The 15,035-nt window shown below is 51.8% G+C and overlaps 1 protein-coding gene across 7 annotated transcripts in view; it reads left to right on the forward strand.

Moving 5' to 3' along the window:
• The window catches only part of GRB10 (growth factor receptor bound protein 10), a 197,208-nt gene that overhangs the window by 19,761 nt on the left and 162,412 nt on the right, over positions 1-15,035 (forward strand). Inside the window, exon 1 of one of the 7 annotated variants that reach the window (XM_089917927.1) lies at positions 10,967-13,074. The exons of 5 other annotated variants lie outside the window; for them this stretch is intronic. The gene's annotated coding sequence lies outside the window, so the exon portion shown is untranslated. Of the gene's footprint in view, positions 1-10,966; positions 13,075-13,312; positions 15,000-15,035 lie in introns of those variants that run through there. One more of the 7 variants, XM_089917929.1, reaches the window with a different exon arrangement.

Genomic DNA, 15,035 nt, shown 5'->3' on the forward strand with positions numbered 1-15,035 from the left:
GGTCACGTGGGGCCTTCCCGAGGTGAGGACGTGCACGCAGGCACTGGTCCTCTTGGGTCTGTGCGGGGTAGGACTCCTGAGGCTGGAGATAACAGGTATTACAGAGGCTCTTGCCCTATTTAGAAGAGTCAATCTCATGTTCTCAGGTCAGCAATAGATCCTCTTTCCCCTTCTTAAGAGGGGTGCAGCCCCGGGATTGGTAATCCTCCCGCGGGAGCCCGGAGCGGGGAGACACCGTGGTCCCAGGGCCGTGGGCTCCCTGGTCGGGGGAAGGAAGCGCCCCTGGGATCAGCGCTGTTGGGGGCAGGGGTGTATTGTCGCTGTTGCCTTCGGAGCTGCCCTGCACTCTGGGTCTGCACTCGGTTACCCGGGGTGGGGGGGTGGGGGGCCTGCCCGGCCTGCGGCTATTCTAGAACTCTGCTTGAAAACTGGAAATACTGGACGTGTGACATTTCCCTCTGCTGCAGCCCATTTGGTGGCTTATTTGCGGGGGGGGGGGGGGGTGGCGAGGGGGGAGGGAAGAAGGTGCTGAGTGACTCAGAGCCTTGCATCTTGCCAGAATCAGCAAGGGACCAGCCACAGTTAGAGGGGACGAGCCGGGTCCGCCTGTGCACCTGGAGGAGAGTGCCCTCCACGTGGGCTCTGGCTAGCGACTCTTTACAGGGCCACGTCTGGGGTGCGGAGTTCTGAAGTTCAGTCTCATTTTGAAGAAAATGTGAAGGGAGGAAGAAGTCTCTGTGGGTCTTGTCCCAGGAGAGACAGGAGAGCTGGGGGCCTCAGCATTGGGGCTGGGACTGTCCCCCTGTGGGCAGGGCCTGGCCTGGGCGCAGTGGCTGCTTTCAGGAATGCTTGACGCTCTTACAGGTGACAGAAGACCTCGAAGAGCTTCTGTTCACGTGGCCCTGTGTATTGCTATTTATCATTTTAGAAATGAAGATAGAAATTTAAAAAATACTGTTCTGTAAAAAGAATAATATAAACTCACTATATGTAAACCTAAGCAACATCTTTTAAGAAAAAATAACTATATTTTTCAAAACAACAGAAGTTTAATGAGACTGACAGCATTTTACATTTTGTAAATCCCTTTCCCGTCTGGCAGGGGGTCCTGGGCTCAGATCTGCATCAGTCACGTGTCACGTGGCCTCCAGGAAGCTCTGGGCTGCGGTCGGGAGGGACCAAGAGGGAAGGGACGAGTCACATCGTGGTGTCTTGCAGGAGGTTTTGGAACAGGGGCTCAAGATGCTGGGGTCCCCGCCCCCTGGGGAAGCTGGAGGAGTGCCCGGCAGGGGCACCAGCAGTCCCTTTGATTGGTTGCTTGTTTCTGTTGTGTCACCTGTAGCTCAGAGAGGCCTGAAGCCTCCAGGTCCAGAGTTATTGAGGCCACATAAAGGGGAGCCTGGGTCTTCAGTCTCCTGGCATTCTCAGGCTCTTTGGGGGGTTAAATTAAGTGTGGAAGCCAAGTGGAAATGATGGTGCCAGGAGCCACGTGTCAGCTGAGGTGACCTGCGCTGCTCAGATGGGTCTGGGGAGTGGGTACGGGTGTCAGCCTCCGCAGGGTGGCAGGAAGCTGTGCACGACCGTCCAGGCTGCGAAGTGCGGGCGGTTCCGATGTCAGGTCCAGCTGCGTTTGCTGAGCGCATCCTGCCCGTGTGTCACCCGGTGTGGGCTGCCCTGTCCTAGATCACGGTTACAGGCGGGGAGTCTAAAGAGTCTCAGGTGCCTCCAGGAGCACCTTGGAACCAAGGAAATTTCACCAGCGGAGACCAGGAAGGCAGAGGGAGGTGGTGCTTTTTATCGGATGCGGAAAGCGCGAGCTGTGACGAAGCATAGGGACCAGCGTTCTCTTCCTTCTGCCCTCTTCCTGCTGGGGCATTGGAAGGTCCGGGATGCCCGCAGCCTGGGGGGCACGAAGGGCCCCAGTGTGCTGCTTGGAGACCTCAGAACCCGCGGGGTGAGGGTGGGAGCTGCAGACCAGGGCCTGAGCGCCTGCAGGGTGGGGGGCCGGGCAGTCTTGGCCACGGGGCCTGTTTTTCCTCTGTTGGGTTGAGCTGTTTTTACTCACAACACTTCTGACACCAAATGTCAGGTTTTGTCCTCCCGACGTCAGCTCTCCGACTGTCTGGGCACCAGTTGGGTGTCCTACAACTCAGCTCAGCTCTGACACCGTCTGCCTGGAGGGAGAATCGGATCTCATAGGTTAAAGGGCCTGAAACTACCCCGAGGGATTGTAAGGGACACAGCTCGGGAACAGCCAGACAGGAGCAATGCATGAGGTGAGGCATGGGGGTGGGGTGCACCCCTCCCAGCCCCCCAGAGTGTTCACCAACTGGGAATCTCCCTGAACCCTGTCCTTGAGGGGTTTTTGTGGAGGTTCCAGTCGGCAGGTACGATTGATTAACTAATTGGCCGTTGAATTAATTGGGTTCATTGAGACGGAGATGAATTCAGTCTCCAGCCCCTCTCCCCCACTGGAGGCCATAGGATGAGGCTGCAAGTTCCAACCCTCTAACTATGCCTTCACCTTTTGGTGACCAGCCCCGATCCGATCCTGAAGCTGTTTAGGGGCCCCCAGCTGCCTGTCACCTTATCAGCGTACAAAAGACACCACTGTGGAGATCCCCGGAGTTAGGGGCTGTGCCCCAGGAACTGGGATGAGACCAGATACTCATTTATTCCTTTAGCATCCAGGTAACGAGTGAGAGCCTCAGAGCACATCCTTGGGGTGTCGACACCCAGTGAGCTTGGGAAGCGTGAAGGGCCAGGGCCGGGAGGAACATGGGATCGATATTTGCACAGAAGCCTGTTCCAGTCGCTAACGCAAGTGCTTTTGGTCACAATGAAAGATTCCTTCTTGAGTCTTGATACTGTCTTTCCTCCCATGAAGCCCCCTGTGTGGAGTGATGGCTGACCTTTTCTGAGCATTTCGCATCACAGCCATGGCAGACAATAGAATTCTAACAAGATTTAGTAATCTTTATAGGAGACCATTTGAAGTTAGTCTGTTGTGACTATTTTCATAGTTCACATCGCCGGGAGAAGGAGAATGAGATGCAAAGTGTGAATTTTGATGCTGAATTAACTTTGCAGTGGGAGAGGCGGCGTCGGCCCTCAGACTCTGTCCACGTGAGGAACAGTAAATATTCTGAGGTGCACTCACCTGAATGCAGAGGTGGGCTTCAGAGTGATGTGCTTGGGACGCCAGGCCCCCAGTCGCCATCTCACTGGTGAATAAGCTCCCCCTTTTCCCTTTCCTTTGCCTCTGTTCCGAGGGGCAAACTTTCCCAGATGGGAGGGGGGACCTGATCTTTGGTCAGTGATGTGTGAATGGCTAGGATTCCTAAAGAAGTTAGCGCTTGTTTAGGGCTGGTCCCTGTGGGGATTATCAACAGCTGAGGGTCCCCTGCTGGATACCTGAGAACAAGTTCATTTCGAAGGTGTTTCAGCCCGTGAGTGCTGTTTTTGCAGAATTGATAAAAGCAACGATCGGGCACGCGTGCCGCAAGCTGTTTCTTTTCCCACATTATTGTTCCAGGGTCTTGACAGTGATTTGGCCACACACCTGTATCTTGCATGGATCGCCCTAAAAACAAGGTTAGGGACCATGTTCTGATGGTTCTGTAGCTCTCAGTGCTAAGGTTGAGAACGTAGTGCGCACTCCATACATGTTGGGGGAGTTGGATTCAGGAGAATTCAGGAGAAGAATCACGAATTTCAGGGCCCAGGTGAGCATGTGAAAAGGTGGTTAAGGAAGGGGGCACCAAGCATTCGGCGGTCGGCTGTGAACTCCTGGGTTGATGAGAGACTTGGGGTGGTGCGCCGTCTTCAGCGACAGAACTGCCATAGAAAGAACATGCTCTTCCTTCAGGGGAATCGATTCTAAACTGAGATTTATTTGGGGCTCGAGGTAGCAGTGTGAGTCTTCACCCTTTCTACACAAATGACTGCAGCCGGGTAAAAACAGAAATGACTGCCTAGCCCCCCACATTGGCATTTCATACTACAGACCGCTCGTACTATTGCAGGTTGTCTCCTTCACTTACGTGAAGGAGAAGGGCCCCAGCTTCACCCCGTGCCTGCGTTGTCCTGGCACAGCCATTCCTAAGCCGCTGGGAGCAAGTGCCGGGCCAGGAGAGGATGCAGGCTGGGCGTGTGTGATGTGGCCGCTGTGTCTGCAGTTTGGAGAACCCAGCACTTTTTTACCCAAGTAAACCCTCACTCCGCAGGTGCGTGTCTGAGGCCCTCCTCACACAGAGCGGGAGCCTGAGGTTCAGAATGCCCCAGGGATTCTGCTGCTCACGGGGCCGTCTCTCCAGTCCCAGGCACACGGAACTGGGTCACTGGTACATGACAAGGGCGCAGTGGGTGGATGGGCAAGGATGGAAAGGTGCAGTGAGGGCCAGGAGGGTCTGCTCTGCCCGGTACCCCCGTTGGTCAAGGCTCCAGCCCCGCCGCAGGCTACATTGTGAACAGGTTGATGACTTGAGCTGATGACCGGGCCGGAGCAGGGTGATCAGGCCCCATCGGGGTGAGCTCACTGGTAGGTAGGATCTGGGAGATGACTTTGATAGAACCGTGCACGAGCTGTTCCTGGGGGCCTGAGCCATGCCTGCGGCGTGGCCGAGGGCTGTGGGATCAGCGGGAGGGGCTGCTCGTGGTGGCTGCCACACCGTGACATCCATGGGACCGGTGGACGTGGACCCAGGAGACCGGAGGCCGGCTCACGTGCCAGACCAGAACATTCTGCTTGCCGGGGAGCGGCCCGAGTGTCCCGAGTGAGGGGCCCCATGGGAGAGGAGAGCCTGTCGCCCGTGGGCGGTGCCTGGGGTAGCCTGGGCCAGGGTGTGGGGTTGGGGAGCAACAGATGAGCCTTCCTGTCCCTCCTGAGCAACTGTGCTGGGGGGCGTGGGCAGGGTGTGTCCCCTGCCTAGTCTGGGGGGGGCTGCTGTCGCACAACTGGGGCTTAGACAACACACACTCCCCTCCCACAGCGTTGGAGGATGGACGGCCTAGGTCAAGACACCGGCAGACTCAGTGTCTGGCGAGGGCCTCTTTCTGGTTTGCGGACGCCGTCTTTTCCGTCTCCTCCCATGGTGGACGTACAGTACACGCTGGCTCTCTGGTCTCTTCTTTGCTTCCTTCCAGTTTTACTGAGAGGTAATTGACATGCAGCACCCTAGACGCGTAAGGTGTAGAGCGTAATGATCTGGCCGACGGCCATCGTGAAATGACCACGGTATGTTTAGTGAACATCCAATTGTCTCATACAGAGACAAAGTAAAAGGGAAGAAAAAGTACTTTTCCCTTATCATGAGAACTCTTAGGGTTTACTCTGTCAACTTTGTACATAACATGAGCAATGCTGATTATGTTAACCATGTTGTACGTTACATCTGGGCTCTTCCTCCAAGGGTCCTAATCCCATTATGGAGACCCCACCCTCATGACCTCATCTCACCCAGTGAACTCCCAAAGGCCCCACCTCCTAACACCATCACATTGGAGGTTCGGGGTTCAACATGTGGACTTGGGGGCACACAGCGATGCAACCAATGACAGCCTTTCGGGGGTCCCATTCCTGCCTGTACCATCCCTTCAGGATTCAAGTGTCCTTGTGGCTGGAGCATTGGGAGCTGGCTGGGCTGCTCTGCTTTCTGGCCACTGGGAGGGCTGACTGGCCAGCGGGAAGCTGCTGACAGGGCTGAGCAGAGACGGAAGAGGACTCATCACACAGAGACAATGAGAAGTCATTAAGGATCCATGCTGTTAGATTTTATAAAAGTAATAGAAGTAGATGCAATTGTTAAACATGGTAGTTTCGAATATGCCTACAACTGGGTCAGTGTTCAGCCCCACTGGATCTGCCCACCACGCGTAATAGTGCATTTCAGAGCCGCTGGTCATCGTATTCCGAGCATTAATGCTTTGGGTAAATCCTGGGTGTCTGTGATCCTTCCTCAGATCTCGACTTCTGAGCTGAGGGACCAGCTTGTAATACCTTATCCTGGAAACCTAGAACCCACAGTCATGACTTAACTGCATGTACTGAACGATCCAGAGGAAGAAAAGATGTTTCTCTTTGAAAATAGAAAGTCTCAAGCTGGGGGCTGGACTTTGGGGCACCCTGTGACTTGGCGAACGTTGATAACGGGCTGTTTGCAGAGTGGCGATAAAGCTTCCGAACCAGATTGACTCTGTTTGACTCTGTTTCCTGTCATCTTATTCAGTGAGGAGGGGAGAAATCCTAACCAGCTGTTGGCCGAGCCTTCTTCATGTAAAACCATTGCTTGCCTGAACAATAAATCCTGTGCTTTCTCCAGAAGCTGTAGCGTTTTCACTTACTTTCCTGTTATCCTGTTTTTTCTTTAACCTCTTGAGGGAAGAAAGAAAGTGCAAAAGAAAGAAAAAGAAAAGAAAATAGAGGCAAACACTTTGCATTTCTAGAAACAGCATGTACAGAGGACCCGCGGAACCACTTAATGGCCTCATTGTTGGAGGGAGAGGGCAGGAATCCTCTGGAATTCCTAGAATGGGCGGGAGAAGCTGCTGCCAGAGCAGAGGGAGGGAGACCCCTAGGAGAGCCGGGGTGCGGGGCAGGGAGCGAGGAGAAGCAGGCAGGACCACTGGTCTGAACCTTGACTACAGTTCTTCCGGGAAAGATAAATGTTAATTCTGCATAAGGAATTCGCATTCCTCATTGTGAAAACTCCAACCCAGAAGTCTGCAGAGTAGAGTTTCTCTCGCTCTCTGTTCATCCTGGTGGCCTCCGCCGGTCAGAGTTGTTCTGGGTCTTTTTCTGTCAAATTCCTGGACAGGCCCATGCATGTTACTTTCCTCCTTTTGACATGAGCATTGCCTTAGCTCTTAGCCCTTTCCCTCATCCATCTGCTAGTCACCCTTTGTCAAGTGCCGCCTCTGCCTTGTGAGGAGCACTTGTGGGAGTTGCATCGTTCAGTCCTCGAGTGAGCTTGGGACTGTTTCATTCTCATCACAGGGTTGAGAAGTTGAGGCCTTGGAGGAGGCAGGCTGCTCCCCGGGGCTGAGCCAGGCCCTCGCTTTGTGGAGTTCGCCTACCAGCCCAGAGAATCCCTGCCCTGGAAGACTGTCACCAGGCTCCCACTGGGATGTGTTTTCATGTGCTCAACAAAGCTTTGAACCCTTGGCCTTTGTTGAGAGCTGAGGATGTTACAGTGTCCAGGACAGATGTGGTCCCCAGCTGCAGAGTGGCTCCTTGGTGGGGACACAGACACAGTGTCAGTAGCAAGAAAGCAGCCCCAGCACCTCTAGATGTGTTTGCAGGACCAGCGGGGGCCCAGGGCCGGGACAGGGTGGAGAGGATGTGGGGAGGGTGTTACCAAACTGAACACAGGCCCGCTCGCCTGAGTGCAGCAAAACCCATCAACAGACAGTGGGTTGTGGTGAAGGAAAGGACAGCCTTTATATTGCAGGCGCCAAGTAAGGAGAATGGGCAGCTCGCACTCAAAAGACCCCCAACTCCCGGATGGCTTTCAGGGAAGGGGTTTTCAAGGGCAACATTTGGGGTGAGGGTTGCAGCTTCTGATTCGCTGGTGGTGAGGTGACAGGAATCTTCAGCACCAGCCTTCTGGTTCCAGCCAGTCTGGGGTCTACGCTTTTGCTCAGCATGTAGTCACCATCCTCCACCTGGGGTGTGAGGGAGGGTCTTAGTTTCTGCAGAGCAACTCAAAGATATGCGTCAGATTGTTACGTTTATCTCTTGAGAAGGAGCTAGGACTCTGTTTTATTGATAAACTATTGTCATTACTTTTCTCGCTGGACTGCTTTTCCTTTGTTTCTGTATCTCCTCCCTTCCCTAATTAGTAACTGCTTGAGTCTGCTCTTTGGAACTCAGGGAAGCCCTAGGAGACTAAAGCCTTTTTCTACAAACAAGGAACGGGGACATAGAGGGGCTTTTGTACCCGGGAGGTCCCCGAAGGGTCCTGCTCGGTTTCAGTTCCCCCTTTTCTTTGTTAAGTCTTCAATCTTGAGGGGAACAGGTGCACAACAAGAAAAGGAATAACGTTTTGGATAGAGAGGTTAATCGAAAACTGGGCAGGGGAATTTGGTTTTATTGGGACTCAGTTTCAAGGGGAGGAGGAAGAAAGGTGGGGTCATCCCTGAGAGAGGACACAGAACCTGCAAGGGCCACAAGGAGGGAAACGGCAGGACTTGGGGGAGGCCGGTGGGCAGAGTGGATCTTGGGTCAGCACTCCCTGGGAGCCTGAAGGGGACGCAGGGCCCCCGGGTCTGGGCTGGTGGCTGTTGGTGGGTGGTGGGGTGTGTCTGAAGCCCACTGCTGGCTTGAGAGGGGGTGAAGATGCAGCGGGTGTTGGGAGCCGGGTCCAGGTGAGGTGGGAGTGGTGGCCTGGTGTAGGAAGGCAGTGGGTGGATTTCAGATGCTTCTGACAAAATTAAGTGGCCTGGTGGGCTGCACGGGTGGGAGGTGTGAGAGGCAGGAAGGCCGGAGGCACCCCGGGTTCTGCGTGCGTGCCTGGTGGGAGCCGATGCTGGGAGCTGCAGCGGGTGGTATCGAGCAGGTGTGTCTGGGTTGTTTCCAGCTCTCCCGTCGCACACGTGCGGGTGAGGATCAGTTATGAGAAGTGGGATTCCCGCTCCTAAGACTGAAGCTTAGGGGATGCTGCCCAGTTGTCCCCCCAGAGCCTGTTCAGGGAGCCCCACCTACGACTCAGGAGAGCCTCCCTGCTCCCAGGCCATCCCCAGCTCTCGGGGATCATCCCAGTTTTTAAATTTTTCAGCAATCAGATGCATCAAAATTTGTCGCTCATTTGTTGCTATTATAATTTACGTTTCCATGGTTACTTGTGAAACTGAGTGCGTTTCACGCGTGTATTTGGCGATTTGTTTGTTTCTGTCCTCTCCCTGCTCTTACGTTGGGCTGCTCATCCTGTGTTATTTTAATAAACGAGAGATTTACTGAGTGCTGGTTGCTGCCTGCGTTGATGGTAGTTTCTCCTGAGGCTTTGTGCGCGTCTTTGGACTTTGCACAGAGGGTCTTCTGCTGTAAAGGAGCTGATTTCTCCTTCCTGGCCTCCCGGTGAAGAATCTGGCTTAAAAGCTCTTCCTCGGGCTTCCCTGGTGGTGCAGTGGTTGAGAGTCCGCCTGCCGATGCAGGGGACACGGGTTCGTGACCCGGTCCGGGAAGATCCCACATGCCACGGAGCGGCTGCACCCGTGAGCCATGGCCGCTGAGCCTGCACGTCCAGAGCCTGTGCTCCACAACGGGAGAGGCCACAACAGTGAGAGGCCCGCGTACCGCAAAAAAAAAAAAAAAGCTCTTCCTCACCCAGATTTTGTAGCATTCTTCCAGATTTCGTCTTAGGCGGTTTTATCCTCCTTGCCATTGATCCATCAGGATTGGTGGCAAATGAGGACTCCTTTGGGGCTTGTTGGGCGTGAATGGTGCTAGATCTCAATCTTATGTCGTCATTCGCCTCATCCAGACTCCTTCCTGGGCTCTGGACCTGTGTCTGCTGCTGCCTGTGGGTCAGTGGGCGGGGCCCCCGGCCAACTGGGGTGTTCATTAGGTTGGGGGGGGCGGTCCTGGTGTGCTGTTCACTGGCGGGGGAGTGGGCTTCCCTCCCCAGAAAGTGGTGCATCTCTACCTTCGTGTCCTCCTGCAGGTGTCTCTCAGGTTCCTCACTCAACCTTTTGCTTTCTTCCAAGGGTCTGGTGTGTATTTTTTCTTTTCTTTTTGTTTTAAACTTTTTATTTTATATTGGAGTCTAGTTGATTAATAATGTTGTGTTAGTTTCAGGTGTACAGCAAAGTGACTCAGTTATACATATACATATATCCACTCTTTTTTAAATTATTTTCCCATATAGGTCATTACAGAGTATTGAGCAGTGTTCCCTGTGTTCCCCGGGCTTTGTTGGTTATCCATTTAAAATACAGCAGCGTGCACACGTCAGTCCTAAACTCCCAGTATATCCCCCCCCATCCTTCCCCCACCCCCGACCCCATAACCATGAGTTCGTTCTCTGTTTCTGTTTTGTAAGTTCATTTGTATCATTTTTTTTAAGATTCTGCATGGAAGTGATACCATATGATATTTGTCTTTCTCTGCCTGACTTACTTCACTTAGTAGGTTAATCTCTGGGTCCATCCATATGGCTGCAAATGGCATTATTTCATTATTTTTTATGACTAATATTGCACTGTGTATATATGTATACTACATCTTCTTTATCCATTTCTCTGTTGATGGACATTTAGGTTGCTTCCATGTCTTGGCTATTGTAAAGAGCACTGCAGTGAGCATTGGGGTGCATGTATCCTTTCGGACCGTGACTTTCTCCGGATGACACATATTTCTTAAGTAGGTGACTTCTGTTGCGTCTGTGGATAACACTATTCTCCCATTAGAAGTTCTCATCGTCTTGGAGCCTCATCCAGAAGAGCCGTGGGTGTGTGGGCTCTGGGATCGCCACCTTATTAGATGCTCATGTGAGCGCTAACATTTTCCAGCCAATTGTCCAACATTTTGTCTGTAAATAATGCCAGGCTTATTATCCTTTTCCAGTCAACGTTTACACCACATTTCTGTTCCTTATCTCACTGTATTGTCTAGAACCTCAAAAGAGTTGTGGCTAATACTGTAACCGTGGGCTTCCTGCCCTAATTTAATGGGGAGGGTGTTGGTGCCTCTTCCTCGTGTTGGCCACCTGCCCGCAGGAGGTGCCTGTTATCAGGTTAAAAGGGCTTCTTATTTTATGCCTCATCACTGAAATCTCAGTTACCTGCAAGCAGGGCATCCCCTCCACACCCTACGCCCACCCCCTCCAGTTATCCTCTATGCTTTGAATTTCAGGCTCTTCCTTTTGGCTGTTTTTTTCTCTAAAAGAAAAAAAAAAACCAACTGTGCTGCAAACAATGGAATTGAAAGACACAAAAATGAAGAGCAGCCTTACAAATAAGTGCAAAAGGTGTCTATTCTCTTTTCTTATCACACAAATGATATTTTATCCACAAGATAAAGCAGGTGGGGTGGATTCAAACATCTGTGGATATAAATCTCGGCTCTTCCGTGTGACCTAGGTGGGTACTGCGTTGTCTCCTAGGCTTGGTTTCTCCATCCGTCAAATGGGGTCATAATTCCACCTTAAAGAATTGACAATATTTAGTTACTCTTAGTTAAGAGCCACTCATTTATGTGTGTCTCATTATGTGTCCTGCATGTATTTACTCCTAATCTTTGGGAACCTCTGACATGGGAGGTCGTAGAGCATTTGGTGAGGTATCTGATGTGTATGAGGTGGTAGGTCAAGGGTCGTGGCCATCTCTGCAGTCATCACGGTGTTAACCTTCATCTTCGGTGACCTCGTCAGAGGAGTCAGGGAACAGGGGGAGCCCAGGGATTCCAGTGCCACGGGTCCTGTGTGTGCCAGTAGTGGAAGCTTGGTGATTCGGACTCAGTCTCCGGTTAGGATAGCATGTGCTGCTATAATGAAATTGTAACACTCATATTCATAAGCCCAGCCCTTTGTGATGGATGCTAGCACGGATTTCTATGCCAACACTGCACTGTTTTAATTACTTGTGCTTTAGAGTGTCTTTCTCTGGGATGGGAGTAATTCTCCCTTAATGCTCTGTAATGGGCAGTCTTACCATTTATTTTATTTTGTCAGTTTTCATGACTTCAGATGGATACTGCCTTTCATTGACAAAATTAATTTTAATTTTTAAAATTAATTACTTGGAAGAGAATCAAAATCTTTGTGATGCTTTTTATCTTCCCATTTAGGAACTTAGTATGTTTCCATTCACCCAGGCCTTTTCTCTCACGGAGGGGTGGTGATATTCTTTAGTTTATGTTATAGGGCTGTTCGAATGACCAAACTAATGCATGCATGTATACATGTCAGCTATGGAGAGTGGGTATTTTCCGTCTGTCATCTGGTCAGTTGCCGTGTGTGTGTGTGTGTGTGTGTCTGTGTGTGTGTCTGTGTGTCTGTGTGTGTCCTGCCCCTCACTGCCCTGCGACTCTGGGCTAGTTTTGGGAAGAAGTGTCCTGCCTTTTCCAGGGAGGCAGTCCCTTCATCCAGCTGCATTTCCGTGCTGTGTGGCCTCGGACAGGCTTCCTCTGGATAACCCATCTTTGGGCTTGCTTGGCGTCCCCTGGAAGCCCCATGGTGAGGACTCGTAGGCCCCTTGCTTCTGCTTGACCCTGGACTTGAGCACCGGGTGGGGTCTGGGCCCATTCATATGTTTTGGATAAGTTTTGTCGGTTTTCGTGGTGGCGTCCAGTTGGGAAGCTCTTTCTGAGACCTGAGTGCTCCGTCCTGGGCCACGCTCTCCATCCTCTGGAGCCCCGAGGGTCTGCTGGTGGACAGGCTACTGCGGGAGATGCCTTCCTGGCTGGGGCCAGGGTGTCACTGCTGAGTTGTTGCCAGACCTTTGCTGTGTGTCTGTGGTTTGAAAGCATGATGTCGGCATTTGGGTGGGAACGTCCCTCTGTTTTAACTTCCCTGTGTTGCCAGCATCCTTCATCCTCAACGTTCTGTCATCTCTGCCCGGGAAGCAGCTGTGGCATCGCTGGGATACAGGTCCCGTCTAGGTGCACCTGACAGCACTGAGCAACAGTGCAGATGCTCAGCTTTAACTGTGATTCTCCTTTAAGCTGACCACAGGGTCTGGCAACAGCATTCTGAAACTTTATAATTACTTTAAAAACTTTGCCTTTTCTTCGATTCCCTTTCATTCATGTATTTCTCAGTTTGTCTTCATAAGCGCCTTCTTACTCTGTGAAAACAGAGTGGCCTGTGAGATCAGTAAAATACTGAAATTAAGTTTTTTGATGAAAGGTATCCTGTCCCCTTTTGAGAGGCCCCAGACTTCATTCCAAACAGGCCGAATAGCCTCATCATGAAACTTGGGATTTGTTGAGTGTCTAAAGAGTCACTGTTATGACTCTAAATATTTAGTGTGAGAAAGCTAGACAGAAGGAAAACTTTATATTAACTCAGGAATTTCTGGAAGATACCAGAGCCACTCAGCAGACATCAAGAGGTCCTTTGTTCCTGAAATATTTTCAAAGTAAGTTAAGATATTTTTTTGCCCAAGTTCCTATATTCTTTAAGATTTCAAGTTTATGTCATGTCTGCCTGTGAAACTGCGTGAGAAGCGCTGTTTTGCCAGATCAGCGATCAGCGCCCAGAGAATTCCATCACTTCTGTGGGCGTGGGTGCAGCCGGTCAGGTCCCCGCAGGACGCCTTTGGGGCTGTGCTTGGCGGGGGGTGTGGGAGGTGGAGGTCCCAGCTGTGGGTGCCGGGTGGGGCCGTGGAAACAGCCCCTACAGGTTTGTTCCTGATGAGGTGCTATATCTTAGTAACTCTTTTCAGTTCATCAGGTTCAAGAATCATGTTGTCTTGTTTTTGTCTGCTGTAAAGTGCAACATCCACTTTCTTAAAAATAGACAAAACTGGTTGAAGTGGTGAGCAGCTTGACAGGCGACTATATGTCATTTTTCTTTAATTGTGGATTAACTTATGTTGCCCATTATAAAAAGTAAATCTCCGAAACGTATGTTGTCAGTTGGAAGGCGTAGGCCTGAAATATGCATTTGGAGGTGGTCCTGGGGTATTTGGATGGGCCTACAGACAAAGGCTAGTTCTCTGGAGACGAGGGAGACCTCTCAGAATGAGATGGTTAGAGGTGATGACAGGCGTATATGATACACTGTCGTTATGTGACCTGGTAACCTTGCCGGACACACCAGCTCGTTGTCATTCAAAGACCCTCACGCCTCTGTGACCATGTGCCTTTTTTTTTTTTTTTTTTTTTTTGTAAAAACTTGTGGTCAACTTAGCTACTCGAATTTAGAGATGTTCCACTCGACATAAACATTATAACACTTTCCAGACTGACAAATTCTTGGAGGACCTTTCCTTCAATGCCTTTGCTTGTACGCAGTCAGATAATCTTGTGTCAGGTGTCTCCCCTTTTGACCCTGAAAGGTCAGCATCACCTCTAAACATCAGCAGCCTTTACAGCTTGCAGGTAGCTGACGTGTTCAGCACCTGACAGTGGGAGCCTTGTGTGACATGTCCTAGTCACAGTAACTAGCATTTGTCTCACATTTACCGTGTGTTGGATCCTAAGTCTTTACATGCATGCCCTCATCCTCATAAAAGCCCTGGAGGGAGATACTATCTTGGTGTGGATTTTGTAGCGGGGGACCCTGAGGCTTAGGGAGTTGGTGATCCACCCACAGGTCACCTGCTGAGACGGGGTGAGGTCAGGAGGCGGCCCAGGCTCTCTGGCTCCCACGCCTGATTCTTAGCCGGTGTGCCCAGCAGGACCTTCTGCAGTGGTTTTCTACTTTCTGGACCCGTGACGTCTTCCATGTCAGGTCGGAGGCAGGGCAGGTTTTGCTTCCACTTGTTGAATGATCAGGGTAAGTTAGTTTAACTTCCCTGAGTGATGTGTTCTCTACCCAAGGACACCATGTCACAAGCAGTGACCATCTCAGATAAACGGGCACAGCGGTGCTTAGGACTCCCGTCCACGGAGCATTTGCTCTGTGCTGATTTCCCTGCTAAGTCCTCGAGTGAGCGTGTTTCATTTGGACTTGGGGAGGCTCAGCGGTGTTCCAGGGCCGTGCGCTAAAATCCTCCGGGTGGTGGGCTGTCTCCCCTCTGCCCTGTGGCGGTGCCTAGGTGAGCAGACACTCCCCTGCAGCAGGGCGAGCTTTCATCTTGGTCCCCACCGTCTCCTCCACCCCTAGAACACTGCCTCGGCCCCCAGAAATAGCAGTTGGATCCTTGGATCCAAGGAAATAGACAGGATTCAAACTCCCTCCCTTGGAACATGCAGGGGCCACGTGCAGAGCCTTCCAGAACCGTGGGCCGGAATCTGGTCTGAGATGAGGACGGTCCCTGTGGGGTGGTGTGAGGGCTGCAGCCTGGGAGGACCTGGGAAGGACGTGGGCTGTGATCTGGGCCCCAAGCATGCCTGACAGGTAAACTTGGCCTTGCAAGTGGGTGGAGGCCTGCCC

The sequence above is a fragment of the Delphinapterus leucas genome, chromosome 9 (assembly GCF_059928025.1).
Source record: "Delphinapterus leucas isolate spDelLeu-1000000601 "Yukka" chromosome 9, BTC_Dleu_Yukka2, whole genome shotgun sequence".
NCBI lineage: Eukaryota > Metazoa > Chordata > Mammalia > Artiodactyla > Monodontidae > Delphinapterus > Delphinapterus leucas.